Source organism: Saccopteryx leptura, chromosome 1, assembly GCF_036850995.1.
Source record: "Saccopteryx leptura isolate mSacLep1 chromosome 1, mSacLep1_pri_phased_curated, whole genome shotgun sequence".
Lineage (NCBI taxonomy): Eukaryota > Metazoa > Chordata > Mammalia > Chiroptera > Emballonuridae > Saccopteryx > Saccopteryx leptura.
Genome location: NC_089503.1, coordinates 366,200,103 through 366,218,355, shown reverse-complemented (window position 1 = coordinate 366,218,355; position 18,253 = coordinate 366,200,103). Strand labels below are relative to the sequence as shown.

The following is an 18,253-nucleotide window of genomic DNA, read 5'->3' as shown; positions in this document are numbered from 1 at the left end:
CGATTTCACAGTCTAGAACAGGTAAATTTCATTCTCCCAAGTCTCCATACCAGTCAAGACCTAATTCAGATACCAAGAGTTTAGCATTTCCCCAAATGTTTTATTCAGAGCAAAATAGCCATAAAAGTCGTTTTTAAGGTCAATTCCATTTTATTGTAATTTACATATAATGCTGGAAGCTTAAAATATGCCTATTATTACCCTTAGTTTCATTCTTCCATAGGAGACTACATTTTTACGATTTGCTGCTAATAGCTGTATATTGAAGATGATATGGTCATACACTTACTAGAAACACGAATAATTGATTTATTGAGATGTAGAAAGGAAATAAAAATAAATTGTAATTGCTGTTTTTATATCAAAATCAAATTATAAAGTTTCCAATTCCATAATGTTGCTCCATAGCATCTCACCTAGAGTGACCTGCTTATCATTCAGGTATTCCTATTAAACACAGTGTCTTTTCATTCCAAGTCAGTAACCAGGGCAGTCCTAAATCAGAACTGAATCTTTAATGGTACTTAAAATTTTTCTTTCTTATATAAAGGTATATGCACAAGCGCATTTTCTTCCACCCTCCCACTTCCTGGTCCTTTCCAAACCCGAGAACACTCAGGCGGACAGGTAGGGGTCTGCGTTGCTGGGATTATCTATCACCTGCGGGCTGAATCCGCCCCACCCTCTGGAGGGTGGGCCATCCCAGGCTTCACGCTGCAGCCCCCCGGCTTCCCCCGGGGCACTCCGGCGTCTCGGCGGGGCAGGGAATGGGAGCCCGGCCCTGCTCGGCCGAGGCCCGCCCTCTTCCCAGGTGAGCGCCACCGTCCTCCCAGGTCTCTGCTCGCCCGGGCCGAGCTGTGGGGACTTGTAATTGCTGGGTAGTCAGGAGGGCGGATAGGAAAGAAAAGCTTTCTATATACTTTGCTGGCAGAGGGTTGGGCTTTTGAGTTCAGACAGGTTCCGAGGCACTTTCTGGCTGCACGTTGTTTGGTGTGACCCGACCTTCGACTTGTTGTGACTGGTCTCCACTCCCGCCCTCGCTCAGCTCGGCACCTGGCCCGGGGGGTGCGGGGCGCGGTGCGGGCCGGAATGAGCTTCGCCCCGCCGACCTGACGCTGGGCAGGTAACTCCTCTGCTCTGCCCTCCCTCGCGCTCGCCGCTTCCCGGGCGGCAAAGCGGCGGCGGGCGGGCGGGCGCGGGTGCGCGCGGCTCGGGGCTCCGGGCGGTAAGTGCGCTCCGGGTCCCCGGGGGTCGGCGGGCGCGGGTGCGCGCGGCTCGGGGCTCCGGGCGGTATGTGGGCTCCCGGCCCCCGGAGGTTGACAGGCGCGGAGGGGCTCGGGGCTCCGGGCGGTAAGTGCGCTCCGGGTCCCCGGGGGTCGGCGGGCGCGGAGGGGCTCGGGGCTCCGGGCGGTAAGTGCGCTCCGGGTCCCCGGGGGTTGGCGGGCGCGCAGGGGCTCGGGGCTCCGGGCGGTAAGTGCGCTCCCGGCCCCCGGGGGTCGGCGGGCGCGCAGGGGCTCGGGGCCGCGCCCACCTGGGCCGGGCCAGCTGCCGGCAGCGCGGTGGGACGGGACCGCGCCCCGGGCGAGCGCGCGGGCTCCGACAGTCACCGGGGTGCAGAGCCCGGTCCCCTCTGCCCTCGCTACGTTTCTGTCCTTATCGTGGCCGTGAGAGCGAGTTGGGAAGTTTGAAAAGTGAAGTCTCAGGCGGGTGGGTTCGGTTTCCCAGGGACAGGCGCCGCCCCCCGTGGCCGTCGGGGTTGTTTCCTCTTCGGGAGCCTGCGGAGGAGCTCGGACCCGTGGTCGGGGGCTGGGAAGGGGCGGCGGGAGGAGGGAGGCGTCGAAGTGGAGGGGCGCGCGTGGGGGTGGGGTTACGGGGAGAAGGCTGGGAAGCTTAGGCTGAGAAGGGTGTGGGGGTCTTTAGATCTCGTGCGAGGAGCAGGGCTGGAAAAGGAAAAGTTTTCCTTGAGAAAAATCTCTTTTACTTGTGCTTCCAGATTAGTGGAGGACTCTGCTTTTCAAATCTGAGTTGGCCTAAGCCTGGGTCCGTGTCCTTGATTAGCTGGCCAGGTGATTTTGGCATACAGGTATACTGTATCCGATTTTGAGAACCACAGCTCTAGGTCGTGGTGACCTTAAAAGGAAAGTGTGACTAGAGGAGATTGTTCCTGGAAAAGTACTTGGAAACTTTAGTCCTGTTCTTTGTGACATGCTGGGGGGTTATTACCCGTATAAAGTAGGGGAGGAGGCCGGTAATGCACACGTGTTGGTTATTGAAATCAAGGGTCTGTGAAGAGATAGTGGTAGGGTCAAGTCCGGAGCTTATAGGGACACAGAATAGCATGGAGTGATGAGTTTATAGGGCTTTTCACTGGAAAGTGGAGACGAGAACCAGGGAGGCCAGAACACTAACAAAAAGCCATGCTTGTGGCAAGCAGACAGGCCAGACTGTGGTGTTCAGCAGTTCATTTCTAGATTCCCACTTGTTAGACATTTTGCCAGGTTACTCACAGGCACCTCCCTTCTTTCCCTTTCTCATCCCCAACAAATGCAAGAGCCCCAGGGAAATCCATGACTGGGGCTGAATCAGTCCTGACAAGCAATAGGACAATGATGAAAGGGACTTGTGAGAGAAAGCTGGTCTTTTTGTTTTTTCAAAATAACTAAAGAATGAGAAAGGTGTGAAACAGGATGAAGGAGGGGTTGGGGGCGGATCTTTGTTTTGTTTTCCCTTGGTCCTCCTACAGTTCCCAGAATGATAGAAGCCCCCGCACTTTCCAGTTCCAAATCCCCCCCACCCCTAGCTTCTGGGCTTAGGTCACACGTGGTGTACACACCTATTACTGGAGCTGACTGCACCCTGCAGAGCCTGCCTGAGGGGCTGGGTGGATCCTGACTTTACAGCTGGCACATTCTAGACCGCAGATGCTTAGAAGTTATGGTGGGAAGCACCACCAACCGAACAGTTGCTGAAAGGGATTGTATAGATGCAGACAGACCGCACCTCTGGTGCTGACTCAGTGATGTCTCTTCTGATTACTCTCCGGAGATGATCACTTTAACTAGAACTGAATACACTCTTTTGAGATGGGTTATTTTTATTCATTTTATTATATCCCTTCCTGGTATCATAGCTCATTACAGTTTACGCTGAAGGTTCATACATTGAGTATTATCTTGAGCATGACTGAGCTTGCAACAGCTCGCAAACCTGTTTCCCATTCAATTGCATTATTTGATAATGAGTTTTCGAGATCTAGCATTGCATTTTGCATCAGCAGACTTTTGTGGTGAAAATGTGACCCCAGGAAAACAGGCCTCTTCTATAACATAAATCTGGTTGTTGGTGGAGACCTTTTGAAAAGGCTCCACTTAGTTTAATTTAACTAATTATTTGTAAAATTACAAGTTGACCTCGTTTAGCTAGTTAGGTAAGTTTGCATGTCCATCCCTTTGTAACTTGCAAAATCTGAGTGCTCCAGGGATGTTTCACAATTCACAGAGTTTGTTAAACACAGTGCTACTGTTAATTTTGAAATGTACTTTTGTTCATTTAATTGTTTCTAATCTGGAAATGGAATGAATTTGAGAAATTTGTTGGCAGATTTTCATTTGATAATCAGAATATATTCTCTCCTTGCCCCCTGTCAACATGGAAATGCAGCTCTAAAAGATGGTTATGGATTATAAGGACACCATTTTATCCAAATGACAAGTTAAATTTTGTACAAGTAAGACCTAAACTCCATCAAAAATTAATTCCATCAACATTTCTCTGAGAAAATGGGCTAGAGCTTTCAGTTGGTGCCTCCTTCCTACGGAAGTGGGCCAGTGGTTGGTTGGCATTGTTTTCAGGTATCTGTCACAGCCCATAAGGGTGAGTATGATTCCCAGATAGATTGGCACCGCCAGTCTTTGGAGTCTGAGTACTGTGTGGCGGTGATATAGGAGCTGGGGAAATGATGAACTCCAGTAGGCAGGGTATGTGTGGGGGCAGATGAGGTGGAATGGGAACACACTGGCTTGAGAATTGGGAAGGGGGTTTATTAAAGAGTCAGGAGGGTAACAGACAGGAAGTAAGGGTGGGGGATCAGGGAGGCAAAGATGTTTTCAGCAGCTGTGATGCTGTGAGGAAGATAACCTTGGGTTGGAAAGATAATCCAAATAGAAATCTCACCCATTGGGCATGCGCATGTTGGGAAGTGCTTGAATAACATAACCATGAATGATATGAGGAAACTTTACCTCTGGGGACATCTAATGACTACCCAGTTTATATTTTGTTTTATTTTCATAAAAGTCCTTAGGAGTGAGGACAGGTGTCCCCTAAAGGCACATGGCATTTTATTTTTTGAGCTGTCAAATAATTTGTAGCCTGTGCCCATCCCTAGGGAAGGGAAGTTAGTGATGGTCAGCCTCTTTCGTACTGGCATAGGGTCAGCTATAGTCTTTATATTTTTGTCAGCGGCCCACTTTAAAGAGTTTATACAAAAGCTATGCAGTCACAGAAACCAAAGGTCATAACTGCTCTTGCAGCCTATCCATCCATCCATTAAACATATAAATTGACAATTGTGCACCAAGCAGTGTGTTCCACTCTAAGGATCTGAAGGTAACAAACACAGTACTTACTGTTCCTGAATCTCAGGAAGTTCACTGTTGGTTACCCAGTAATCATTACTAAAGACAAATTAATGGATCAGGTCCATTTACTTAGTATTTCCCTCATGCTCTCTGAAGGTCTCATCATTAATGATTTGAGAAATGAAACATGAGCACACCTGAGTGAGTTGTGATTTTGGACAAAGTACTTAAATTCTGTTGGCCTCTCACTGACGTGATGAAGGGTTTGGACTGCATGATCACCAGTGAAGCACATTTTGCTTTGAAATCTCTGATCACTTCATATCGGGGTGTCATCAAATAATGTCAACTAAGGTCTCCCCAAAGTATCACTGGGAAGCTCATTATTTCCACTTCTGTTGTCACATTTTCATTTCACAGGGTGTTAGGTCTCTATTTGTCATCACGTTGTCTCTTGGATTATATAAACATTATTCACTTGGGTAAGAGAAGGCGGTTTTCAAAGCACTAAAAAGTGGCATCTTCCACCTCATTAGCTGTAATAGAATCACTCCACCTGGAGTGTTTGTCTGGGCTGTCATTTCTATACATACATACACAAGCAATGATGGCTCTAATTCTTAACAGCTCGTTTCTCCAAATACTTAGTCTCACCTGACTCATTCAACAGCTGTTTCATGATATTTTAAAAAATGTGTTTTTCTCAAATAATTTAACTTTAAACTATTTGTTAGGGAAGAGTGAAATAAACTGAAGTTGTTTTTAGAGTAAGGAATCATTAACAGTGTTCCTCAGTAATTCCTTTTTTTTTTTATATCAACTCTTTCTTTCCTTTCCCACCTCTTATGGCCCCTTTATTCCTTTCATCCAACCTTATTTTTTCTGGACCCTTTTTGTTCCTCCTTGTCCCCTGTCTTACCTGGACTTCCTTCCTTCTCAGTGCTTCTCTTCCCCCTTTCTTTGCCTTTGTCTCCTCTCACCTTTTTCTTGTCTTCATTTTCCACTCCACCTTTTATCTTTATTTTTCCATCTCTCCCACTTCCTACTTCTGTTTACCTGCCTATTTTTGCATTTGTTTATTTATTTATGTTTTTTTATTTTGATCTGTCATCTCTTCTATAAGTACAGTTCTCTACTTTGGTGCATTATCTGTTTCTAAAAATCTATAAAAGTCATTATATGAAAATAAAATAAGTATATATTACAACAGGAATTGTATTCTCTAATATCTAAACTATATTATAAATAAAATTTTCAGTTATACTTTGATTGCTACCAACAGTATATTTCTAGCATTTTATACATTTAAACAATATTATTTGTCTTCACAATGGAGCATGTGTACAATGATCATCCTATTAAAACTATTGATTTGCCTTTTTTGACACATTAATGATTTGCATCTTCCATTATATTTGTTTTATTAGATAAGCATTTTATTGACTTTCATTTTTCTATTTTCCAAAAACATAAGTTCAAGTTGCAATAAAGTATTCAAATAAGAGTGCAAATAAGACTGTAAAAAGAAGGATAATGATGTTATTAAAACTGCTAAAACTGCACATTGACTTGCTGATAGCCTGACTGTGCACTTCATTGCAAATTTGTTAATTAAAGAAATAAAAACTGGATTTATCAGGGGAAAGGTACCTTGAGAATCAATGTCTAATGCAGAAAAATTAAAAGGTCAAAAGAACAAAGTAGGAAACCACTAATGTATATAATTGGGCCTTTTCTTTTTTTTAAGAGTTTATTTATTCATTTTAGAGAGGAAAGAGAAAAAGAGAGAAGAGGGAGGAGCAGGAAGCATCAACTCCCATATGTGCCTTGACCAGGCAAGCCTGGGGTTTTGAACCAGTGACCTTAGCATTCCAGGTTGATGCTTTGTCTAGTATGCCACCACAGATCAGGCTAATTGGTCCTTTCTTTATAAAAAAAAAATATCTCAGTATGACTTTAATACCAAACAAAATTAAAATTACAACAAAAGCTTACATTTCCTATATCTATTAATGTCAGACAAGAAAAATTAGTTTATATACATTGAAAGTAATATAGGAAGTGCTTTATTGCAAAAGCATTTATCTGTGTAATACTAGACCAATTCTAGTACACTCATATTGAAAAGTATGATCTCATCAAGCATTCACAATTGGAGCACTCTCAAAGCCTAGACTCAGAGACCTGTTATTGAGATAGGGTCTTCAAGCATTTTAATTTTTTAAATTTAATTCATCAGGGTGACAGTGGTTTACACAGTTATACAGGTTCAGGTGCCCAATTCTACAACACACCTCTATCCCATATTGTGTGTTCACCCCCAAGTCAAGTCTGTCATCATTTATCTCCTTACACCCTCCCCCACTTCCGTCTCTCCCCCCAGCCCCTGGCAATCATCACATTGTTTTCCATGTCTATTAGTTTTTTAAATCTTTTTTAGACCTTTTATTTAAATTCCATATTTGTTTTTAAAGAAGGTTTACTGCCTTTTAGCAAGTTAAATCTTATATATAGAACAGTTAGCACAAGAAGTCTTCAAAGAGCATAAAATCTTTTCAAGGGTATTAGATCCAAAATATGATTCCCCAGAAAGTTGAGACAGGAGCCCTTGAGCATTCTAAGCAGGTGTGTTCATGTACCACACATGGAGTGAATGACTTGATAAAATCAGTAATTATTTGAATTAAGGAAACAAATTATTGTCTTTGATTTAGTATCAACAGCATGAGGCCCCACAGTTCAATTTATTTTATATTCATTTTATGTGAGTAATTTTCTTGATTTGTATAGGAGATGGTTAAACTGAAGCTAAGAGAAGATACTGTTAGATAGTGTAATGAATGATAACATCTTCAGAGAAGTGCCAAGGTCTTTTCACTTAGAAATATATGTTGTAGGAATTGCTATACTAGCCACATTTTTGAGGGGAGATAAGTTAAGAGACTAAGAGATGAGTCCTGCCTTTGAAATCAGAACTCTGAACAGCAAAGGAGTGGAAAGAAAAATATTCACAGCCCTGCACACATGTACACACACTCAAGTAAATTGTGCAGAGCAGAAAGTCACCAGGGATAGTCATGACACCACGTGGCCATGCCATGCCCGTCTCCTTCACACGGGCAGTAAGGACAAAGGAAAGTGCAACAGAGGAGCTGCCAGGGCATTTTCTGCTTCAGGTCTGGTTTAGGCAACTGTACTTTCACTTTTTCATAGATGAGGCACACTAATTTGTTAAATGCATTTAGAAAGCCACCTAACTAGTTCATATTGGAGCACATATTTGTTATGTTTCCTGTATCACCTGTCCCTCTGTAAATGTGACTGTGTACCAGGATTGACTTTTTATTGTCTTAAATCGATAAGTGCATATGACATATGTTCAGCATTTCACTCCATGGGGCCCCTGTTCACTGTGTTGCTCTCATTTAAATATATATATATGTATATATATATATCATATATATATATACACATATACATATATATATACCCTTTTTAAAATATATTATGCTAAAGTTAAAAAAACAGGTTGTATGATGGCCCTGAACCCTACTTTCTATGGTAATAAGGGAACTGTGGATAGGAAGTTGTGAAGAGGGGAGGAGGGGCAGGCAAACAAGGGGTGAAAGGATGGATGGATGGATGGATGGATAGAGAGGTAAGTCTGTAAATGATAGATAAATAGATAGATAGATAGATAGATAGATAGCTCCCTAGTCATTTCTCCTTTATTACTACCCAGTGAGGAAAGAATAGAACATATATCCCAACATTCTTAAAATGCAAGACGATAGGCATTATCTAAGGTAACTGACATACTGAAAATAAGCAATAACCAAGAGACAAGGGAACTGATAAATTAGAATACACCAGTTTGGTGGCCTTTGAGCAGCTTCCATTCTAATGAGGGGGATACAGGTAGTGGCAAGTAAACAGATACATTTATTATTTTATATAATGATAAGTGCTATAAGTTAAATAAAGCCAGAATTAAGCATGGCAGAGAGGGTGGGTTCTTTTAAAAAGGGGTAGTCTGAAAGACCTCTAAAGAGGTGACATGAGTAAGATCAGAATGAAAATAAGAAGCATTCCAAGCAGATGGAACAACTAGTACGAAGACCCTAAGATAGGAATTAATGTGACATGTTAAATGTAAAGAAAGAAAATTTGTCATCCAGGGAGGTGTCCAAAAACCACTTGAATGCAAGTCTGGAACCTGGGGGAGCAGTCGAGTCCGGAGATCGGCCATTTATCTGTGGATATATGTTACTTTCTTCACTAAGACTTGATGAGATTATCCTGGGGAAAGTAATGGCAGAGGATGGTCCTTAGACAAATAGCCAAATGTTTCTCCAGTAAAATAGGTTTATCTAGGGACAAGAGAGAATTGCAGTTCAGGACATGCAGTCTGATGGCTAACCAAGTACAAGGAGAAGAATGCTCTTCTGTGGACTTGGGAAGAACTGTTGTAAACAAAGAAACTAAACATTTGACGTTTCATTGGCTGAGTTATAGCTGTCTCCCATTGGCTGAGCTGTAGCTTGTCAAGGGGGGATCTTTCTCCTCCTGAAATAGGAGAGTAGTATTTCTTCCTGTTGGTGATGCAAGGTAGGTACATTTCTTCCTGTCCTGGTCAGTGGTTGTGCCTTAAGTGATGCATGCATGGGAGTTCTCTCTTCTTGCCTCTTGAATCCATTTTAAAATGAGATTTCTGTTCACTAATTTTTACAACAGAGGTGAGTAAAGCTCCCAAGTCCAAGCCTGAACAGCAGGAAAATAAGTAGTTAAGACATTTGGAGATAATTCTTAACCTTCTGGCCTAGAACCCAGCAGTGATTTTCAGATATTGTCAGCACTATCAATAGTCACTATTAAAAATCATTTCCCCTAGCACTGTAATGTTCCCCCACACACACAAAAATACAAAATAAAAAGGAAAAAAGATGCTAATCCTGTTGCAAGTTATACCTACCTTCAGCTATACCTACCTTTAGACTAGAGAGATATACATATATTTTGAACCAGTATTTGAGTTTGGATCTGGGTGATTTATTGGCTATATTTAAGACTCCTACTACTGTTTTTGTAAGTTGTAAAATATATGCACTTTTAAACTTCTCAAGGCTGCTCTGGATATTTAGTTTACTCTAGTTTTACTTTGATAATTAATATCTATTACTCAAAATTTATTTAAGCATCCACTTAATTCTTTCTGCTGAAATAACTTTATATAATAACAGAACTGATACCAGAAACAAAGATAAATGAGTCATACTTTACAGCTAATTTTTATCACCATTTATATTGAAAAACACAAGACTTAGAATTTTGTTTATTCACATTAATTTAAATGTACAGAAACTATTTCCAGAATGACTTTAACATAAACATTTTAAAATACAAATTGTTGGGAGAATTCCCAACTGACACTTCATAGTATATCTACTCTCTTGACCAAGTGCTAATTGGAAATCAGTATTTATATATTTTGACAGAGATCTGTGAATTTATTTGATTACTTTTATAGTGCTCCATGGTTTTCTACTTACAAATGGGCAATATTTTGTATTTGCAAAACTCTGACCTCCATTTAACATAAACAAATAATGTGCTTTAATCTTGTGAAGTTCTCTATGTGTAGTATCCTATTTTAAAAATTTATCCTACAGCATATTTTAGGCCTAGCATACTTTAATCAATTCCCATACTGTAACAGTAAGTTATTAAGGCAGTACATTATTGGTTTATTTAACAATTATGTTCCGAGCATTAATAGTTGTGCTAGCGGAGGCAATCTCCGCCATTGCAGAGTGTACAGTTAGTGAAGACGGTAGAGAAGAATGAATTTAATTTATGCATGAGGTGTGGTAACAAGCAGAATGATTGTGGGAGCTCCTTGCAGCTGCTCTAGTGCTGATCCCTGAGAGTTGGAGACGACACTGTGAGATGTTTACTGAGGCCTCATTAAGTGCCTATAGCTATTTTTATTTTTTTTCTTTCCTTTGTGGTCGCTTACTCATAAAACTTTAGTTTCTGGTTGGTCTGTACTTGCTCATGTATTTCTCTGTAAGAATTACTAAGCTATTTTATATGCAGGGTTTTGAATGACCTGTTACAGTCAATGCAGTACATGAATGAAAAGAGAGGAAGATATTCTGAAGTGAAAAATAAAAACTATTATGATACTTCTTTTTTTTTTTGAAAACTCCCTTTTTCTGCAAAGCAAAACAGTGCATATTCATTGGTCAACATTTGATCAAAATAGTTTTTACCAAATATAAAAAAGCCATAGAACCAACACTCAGAGACAACCACTCTTATTTTTATGAATATGTTTTTCTTTCTGTTTTTGGATGAAATTATTTAATTATAATTTTGTTTTTTATGGAGTTTTGGTAGCCTGCTTGTTATCGAGGTAACATCATAACCTAAGCACTTTGCATGCTATTAAAAACACTAGAGGCGGCATTTGATTTTCTTGAGCTTTCTGTTTGTTTGTTTTGCGTTTGAAAATGGGTGGGTATAATGTTTATATAACACAAAACACCAAACAAACATGAAACTGAACTCTGAAGGCTGGCTCAGAAGAAACTGGGCAGAGGGTCTGGAGGCAGCGGTTCCTTGGCCCACCAGCGTGAGACACTTTCCTAACCACATTCCTACTTCCGGGCAAAGTTGACAAGTTTGCAGGTGTTGCCGATCTTTTCAGCAGGCAAAGTAAATATCACCTGAGACATTTAAAACAAGAAGTGCCCCAAAACCCAACTTGTTACACGTTATAGCACTCCCTCAAAATAGGTCCTACTGCTCGAAGACCCTGAAAGAGGGTTTTCAGTAAGAAAGTAAGAGAAAAATGAGCCTTATTAATAAATAAAACTCCTCCCTATTTTACTATGTATGTTTTAGGAGTTTTTGTGGCAGATAGAAAGGTGAGGGCTTTTATCTCATTTAGTTCCAATTACACACATTGATCAGAGCCTGGATGAGATGGAGCATTTTGATGCAGCGTAGGATACAACCCCATAATAATAGCTGCTGGAATGCTAATATCATGATAGAATGTAATTCAGGAATAAGTTCGGGTGTTGGTAAAAGACTATTTTGCTTTAATTTCACTTGCATTTTAAGCCATGCTTAGAGCATTTATCTGCAATTTGACTGTTGAGTATATGCTCTGAAGGAAGGGTTTATTGTTTTTATTTTCTATGAGTTTATCTACAGGAATTACTCATTGCTTCCAAATGATACTGAGTGATTGTTTTAATGTCGTTAATATAGTTGGAGATGTTTATATTCTTATATATCTGAACTATATTTTAGACTGTGGTTGGCAAATATATTGAATAATGGCCAATATAAATAAACCCTAGAATTATTTGGTGGGAAAATAATATATCATTACCCCATCTCCCCATCTTCCTTAATTAAAAGAAATTAAGAAATGTGTAGGTATAAGGAAATAGAATTTTTGTTTGAGATTTATAAAATTAATGTGAATATTTAGGTTTTTCCTAATCATAAATTTGATGGGGTGGTGATTTCATTGGTGACCTACATATGGAGATGTTTACACCCAGCACTCTATGACTGTGCTGTATGCTTATTAATCCTTGGCTGCCAAAAATTATATTCTGGAAGTCTGTAACCTCACCCATTGGGCCACTTTTTGTGTGTGTTATTATGAAGACAGCTTAGAATTTTTAAAATAAGTTTGGATGCCAATTAAATATCAAATTGTACTTGACAGCTTAAGTTATTATAGTGAAGTTCTAATTTAATTATAACTTCTGGAATGTTTTAATTATCTTAAGTTTTTGGCAATCAAATTTGAAGCAAGCATAATCTTGGCAGCTAAAATTTTGAAGAAAGAAGAGATAGGCATTTTAAACTTGTGGACCATTTTGAATTAATTTTAGTATACGGGCATAAACTAGTTGAGTTTCATTCTTTTGCATGTGGCTTTTCAGTTTTCCCAGCACCATTTGTTGAAGAGGCTTTCTTTTCTCCATTGTGTGTAGTTGGCCCCTTTATCAAAAATTATTTGACCATATATATGTGGTTTTATTTTCTGGACTTTCTATTCTGTTCCATTGGTCTGAGTGTCTATTTTTCTGCCAATACCATGCTGTTTTGATTGTCGTGGCCCTATAATATAATTTGAAATCAGGTATTGTAATGCCCCTGGCTTTGTCCTTTTTTCTTAGGATTGCTTTGGCTATTTGGGGTTTTTTATAGTTCCATATAAACCTGATGATTTTTTTGTTTCATTTCTTTAAAAAATGACATTGGAGTTTTGATGGGAATTGCATTAAATTTAATTCAAAATGGATCAAAGACCTAAATATAAGACCCGAAACAATAAATTACATAGAAGAAAACATAGGTTCTAAACTCATGGACCTTGATTTTAAAGAGCACTTTATGAATTTACTCCAAAAGCAAGGGAAGTGAAGGCAAAGATAAATGAATGGGACCACATCAGACTAAGAAGCCTTTGCACAGCAAGAGAAACTGACAACAAAACAGACAGCCAACTAAATGGAAGATGATATTTTCAAACAACAGCTCAGATAAGGGCCTAATATCCAAAATATACAAAGAACTCATAAAACTCAACAACAAATAAACAATCCAATAAAAAAATGAACATGAACAGACACTTCTCCCAGGGAGAAATACAAATGGCCAACAGGTATATGAAAAGATGCTCATCTTCTTTAGCTATTAGAGAAATGAAAATCAAAACTACAGTGAGATACCACCTCACACCTGTTAGATTAGCTATTATCAACAAGACAGGTAATAACCAGTGTTGGAGAGGCTGTGGAGAAAAACCCTCTTCCACTTGGTGGGAATGTAAAGTAGAATAACCATTATGGAAGAAAGTTTGGTGGTTCCTCAAAAAATTAAAAATAGAACTACCATATGACTCAGCAATCCCTCTACTGAGAATATGCCCCCAAAACTCAAAACATTGGTATGTAAAGACACATGCAGCCCATGTTCATTGCAGCATTGTTCACAGTGGCCAAGACATGGAAACAACCAAAAAGTCCTTCAATAGATGACTGGATAAAGACGATGAGGTATGTGTGTATGTGTGTGTGTATATATATACACACATACACACACACACACACATACATACACACACTATGGAATACTACTCAGCCATAAGAAATGATGACATCGGATCATTTACAACAACATGGATGGACCTTGATAACATTATACTGAGTGAAATAAGTAAATCAGAAAAAACTAAGAACTAGATGATTCCATACATAGGTGGGACATAAAAATAAGACTCAGGGACATGGAAAAGAGTGTGGTGGTTACTGAGGGAGGAAAGGGACAGAGTGGGGGGAGGGGAGGGGCACAAAGAAAACCAGATACTGTAGAAGGTGACGGAAGACAATTTGACTTTGGGTGATGGGTATGCAACTTAATCAAATGTCAAAATAACCTGGAGATCTTTTCTCGGAACCTAGGTACCCTGATTGATCAATGTCACCCCATTAAAATTAATGATAAAAAAAGACTCTCCAAATAAATAAACAAACAAACTTGTTAACCATGAGTTGTGGTTTTATGAGACAGAAATATTTTGAAACAACCCTTTATAAAAATTTTTCTCATATCCTGTAGGTAGATGAGGATATACTCAATGAGAGCGGGATCCAGTCTAATATGAGTGGTGTCTTTATAAGGGGACAGTTGACACAAATACACAGGGATAAATCTAAGTGATTACAGAGGTAGAGATTGGAACATAAAGAGAATTGGCAACACCAGAGCTAAGATTGCATTCACTGGTACTGAGGTTTGGTATTTGAACATATCTGTTGGAGGGCACAGTTCAACCGTAACAGTGTTCAGTAGTTGAATAGAAACAGCCTAAGATAGAGGTTGAAAAGAGGTGTCAGAGAGATTAGCAGTTGTGATCCTTGTATTTCTTGACTTTGGGTCTTTTGCTTACACATTAAGTACAGTAATTATAACCTTAAACTATTTGTGATTTAAGAACGTTGTAATTTCTCTTTGAAGCATTTTTTTTCATTGACGTTATTTCAGAAATCTTTCAGTGAATCTCAGATCAACAGCAATAAACTAATTGACACTAGGAACGGCTGTTTATTTAATACAGCAGTTGCCAAAATAGTGAATAAGAATGCTAATCATATGACAGAATCATTATCCTTTTTTTGAATCTTAAAAATTAATTTTTGTAATCAAACCTTTTTGTATCTTTATAGCAATTTTATTTTGACAATTGTTTAAATGTAAATTAATAATGTTAAAGCTAAATAAGGGCTTTGCTACATTTATTTCTTACAATGACTCAATAAGGTGAAGACTACTGCTATTCTTTCTAGACATCACCAATCAGGCTTTGGATGTCGGTTACCTGTCCTAAATCTTCACCATAATTGGGCAAGCTGACTTTGCATGTGGCAGTTTGACCCTACAAATAAGCTCTCACCCACTATTCTATATACTGTTTATTTTTTTATTTAAGGCACATGAAGTTGCTCATGACTATGATTTTATAAATTAAACTTTTTTTATTTTGAGATTATTGTCATTTCAGAGACACTTGAGAGAAATAATTCGGAGGGATTCCTTGTATCCTTTACGTAGTTTCCCCCAGTGGTAACATCTCGCAAAAAAACCTATGTTGTATCTCAACCAGTACATTGCCAGTGATGCTGTCAAGATACAGAACATTTCCATCGCCACAAAAAATCACTTTTGTTGCCCTTCTAGAACCAGCCACTTCTTCCTCTCTCCCTTCCTCTCTCACTTTATGAGGACTCAGGCAACCCCTAATCTCATCTCCATTTCTATACTTTTGTTATTTGCAAAATAGTATATAAACAGAAACAGAAAGCATGTGTAACCTTTGGAGATTGATTTTATTTCACTCAGCATAATTCTCTGGATTGTATTTTAGGTTATAACACATATCAATAGTTAGGTTGTTGCTGATTAGTATTCCATAGTATGAGTGTACAAAAGTGTATTTAATATTCACCTCCTCAAGGACATTTGAAGTGTTTCTAGTTGGGGCTACTATGCATAAAGCCACTATGAACATTAATGGACACTTTGTGTGTGAAGATAAGTTTTTATTTCTCTGGGACAAATCCCAATAGTGCAATTGCTGTATCATACATCCTTTGCATATTCAGTTTTATAAATGAAACTGCCAAACTGTTTTGAAATCTAATTTTTTTATACCTTGTTTTGTATTCTTTGTATTTACATATTTAACATTTGGAAATTATACTTTCCAAAAATGACACTAAACATTCACTATCAAATGCAATTTGTTATGGTTTTCAGGCATGAATGCGAATCTCTTATTATATAAGGCAGTTTTTCTGGAATGATTTACTTAACTAGTAGATGAACCTAGCAGGTTTTCAGCTCTCACATCATAGTGAGATTTTATTTTTCTCATTAACTATCGTTTATGTTAATATACTTAGGAAGACTGTTCAATGGTTATTAATAAAATACTGTGCTTTTGTATATCTAAAGGCATACCCAGTTAATTTTGTCCTCGAATTAAGCCCTTCAAATGATCAGTTATTGAACTCCTGAGAATTCAAAGAATATTTAGTCTCTATCTAAATACAGATGCTATTTTATTGCAGCATCCATTTATGCAAGTGTCATTACCTTACGATTCTTCTTAAAAATTTCTTTGTAGATTGTTCCTTCACAAAAACAGTCCTTGATAAATGCATATATCTGGACACTTGTTAGAGTATTGCTTCTTTAGCAGGACTATATCAAGTGTATTTCTTTCTGCTCTTAACCCTTGTACATACTATCTCAGCTTCCATAGTCGCTGCTACTGCCCTTTTTTTATCATGTGTTTTTTGGTGTAGTATCTGGCATTACTATTTGATTAGTCCCATAGTGTTTCACATTTTTCTTCTCTTCAATTGTTTCTTCCATGATTAACTTTTCCACCACGTCTTCGTGGTTTTATTTTGCCTTCATAGTTCTTTTGATCTCAATGATTTCTCACATTATCTACAGTGTGTCTGTAAAGTCATGGTGCACTTTTGACCGGTCACAGGAAAGCAACAAAAGATGATAGAAATGTGAAATTTGCACCAAATAAAAGGAAAACCCTCCCAATTTCTGTAGGACAGTGGTTCTCAACCTTTCTAATGCCGTGACCCCGCAATACAGTTCCTCATGTTGCGGTGACTCCAAACCAAAAAATAATTTTGGTGGCTACTTCATAACTAATTTTGCTACAGTTATGATTCGGAATGTAAATACCTGATATGCATTATGTATTTTCTGATGGCTTTAGGCGACCCTGCCGGGGTCACGACCCACAGGTTGAGAACCGCTGCTGTAGGATGATGATGTAACACCATGTATACAGCGGAGCAGCCCACAGCCATGCCAGTCGAGATGTGGATGGTGCAGAGGAAAGTTCAGTGTGTTCTGTGGCTTGCTAAATTTGAATCTGTGACCAAAGTGCAACGTGAATATTGGCGCGTTTATGACGAATCGCCACCACATAGGAATAACATTACTCAGTGGGATAAGCAGTTGAAGGAAACCGGCAGTTTGGTGGAGAAACCCTGTTCTGGTAGGCCATCAGTCAGTGACAAGTCTAGAGACTGTACGGGATAGCTACTTAAGGACCCCTAAAAAATCTGTGCATGAGCCCACATCGAACTGCACTGAATAGGTATGAAACTGGGAGAGTTTTCCTTTTATTTGGTGCAGATTTCACATTTCTATCATCTTTTGTTGCTTTCCTGTGACCGGTCAAAAGTGCATGACTTTACAGACACACTGTATAGTCCAAGACAGAACATTTTACAGTAGCACAGTATATATTTGCATAGATAAAGCTCAGAAATTAATACAGTTTTTAATATTTTTATTTATTTATTCATTTTAGAGAGGAGACAGAGAGAGACAGAGAGAGACAGAGAGGAGAGAGAGACAGGGGGGAGGAGCTGGAAGCATCAACTCCCATATGTGCCTTGACCAGGCAAGCCCAGGGTTTCGAACCGGCGACCTCAGCATTTCCAGGTTGATGCTTTATCCACTGCGCCACCACAGGTCAGGCAAATTAATACAGTTTTTAAGAGTACTTTATTTTAACTTCCAAATAAGTAATAAGTTTTTTATTTCTTTTAAGTGAGAGGAGAGGAGATAGTGAGACAAACACCCGCATGTACCCCGACCAGGATGCGCTCTGTCAGGGGCCAATTCATGAACCAATGGAGCCACTGACTATGGGTGGGAAAGAGACAAAGAAGGGGGAGAGGAATGGGGAGAGAAGCATATGGTCTCTTCTCTTGTGTTCCGTGACCAGGAATAGAACCTGGGACATCCATATGCTGGGCCAACGCTCTATCCACTGAGCCAGTTAGCCAGGACAGTAATAGGTTTTTAATTCATATGTTATGGAATCCAGAGTTAACTTTAAAAATGAAAAAACACATGCTAAGAAAACTTAAGATATTTTTTTTCTTTTGAACAGCTAGCGGTTACCTTCCATTTTTAACAATTATAAATAAGTAATTTTCATGTGATCGCTGGATGCTTGTTCTGTCATTGGCTGGAATTACCAAATGAAAATCACACCTCACTCAACCATAGGGAAGTATACTTTAATCAAATGGATTGAT

The 18,253-nt window shown here is 39.3% G+C and overlaps 1 protein-coding gene across 6 annotated transcripts in view; it reads left to right on the top strand.

The window, feature by feature from the left end:
• Nucleotides 1-753: 753 nt before the first annotated feature.
• Nucleotides 754-18,253, top strand: part of FAM83B (family with sequence similarity 83 member B) — an 88,406-nt gene continuing 70,906 nt past the window's right edge. Inside the window, exons 1-2 of one of the 6 annotated variants that reach the window (XM_066359150.1) lie at nt 898-1,188; nt 1,262-1,290. The gene's annotated coding sequence lies outside the window, so the exon portion shown is untranslated. Of the gene's footprint in view, nt 812-897; nt 1,226-1,252; nt 1,291-1,378; nt 1,471-18,253 lie in introns of those variants that run through there. The other 5 variants (XM_066359154.1, XM_066359151.1, XM_066359153.1 and 2 more) reach the window with 5 other exon arrangements.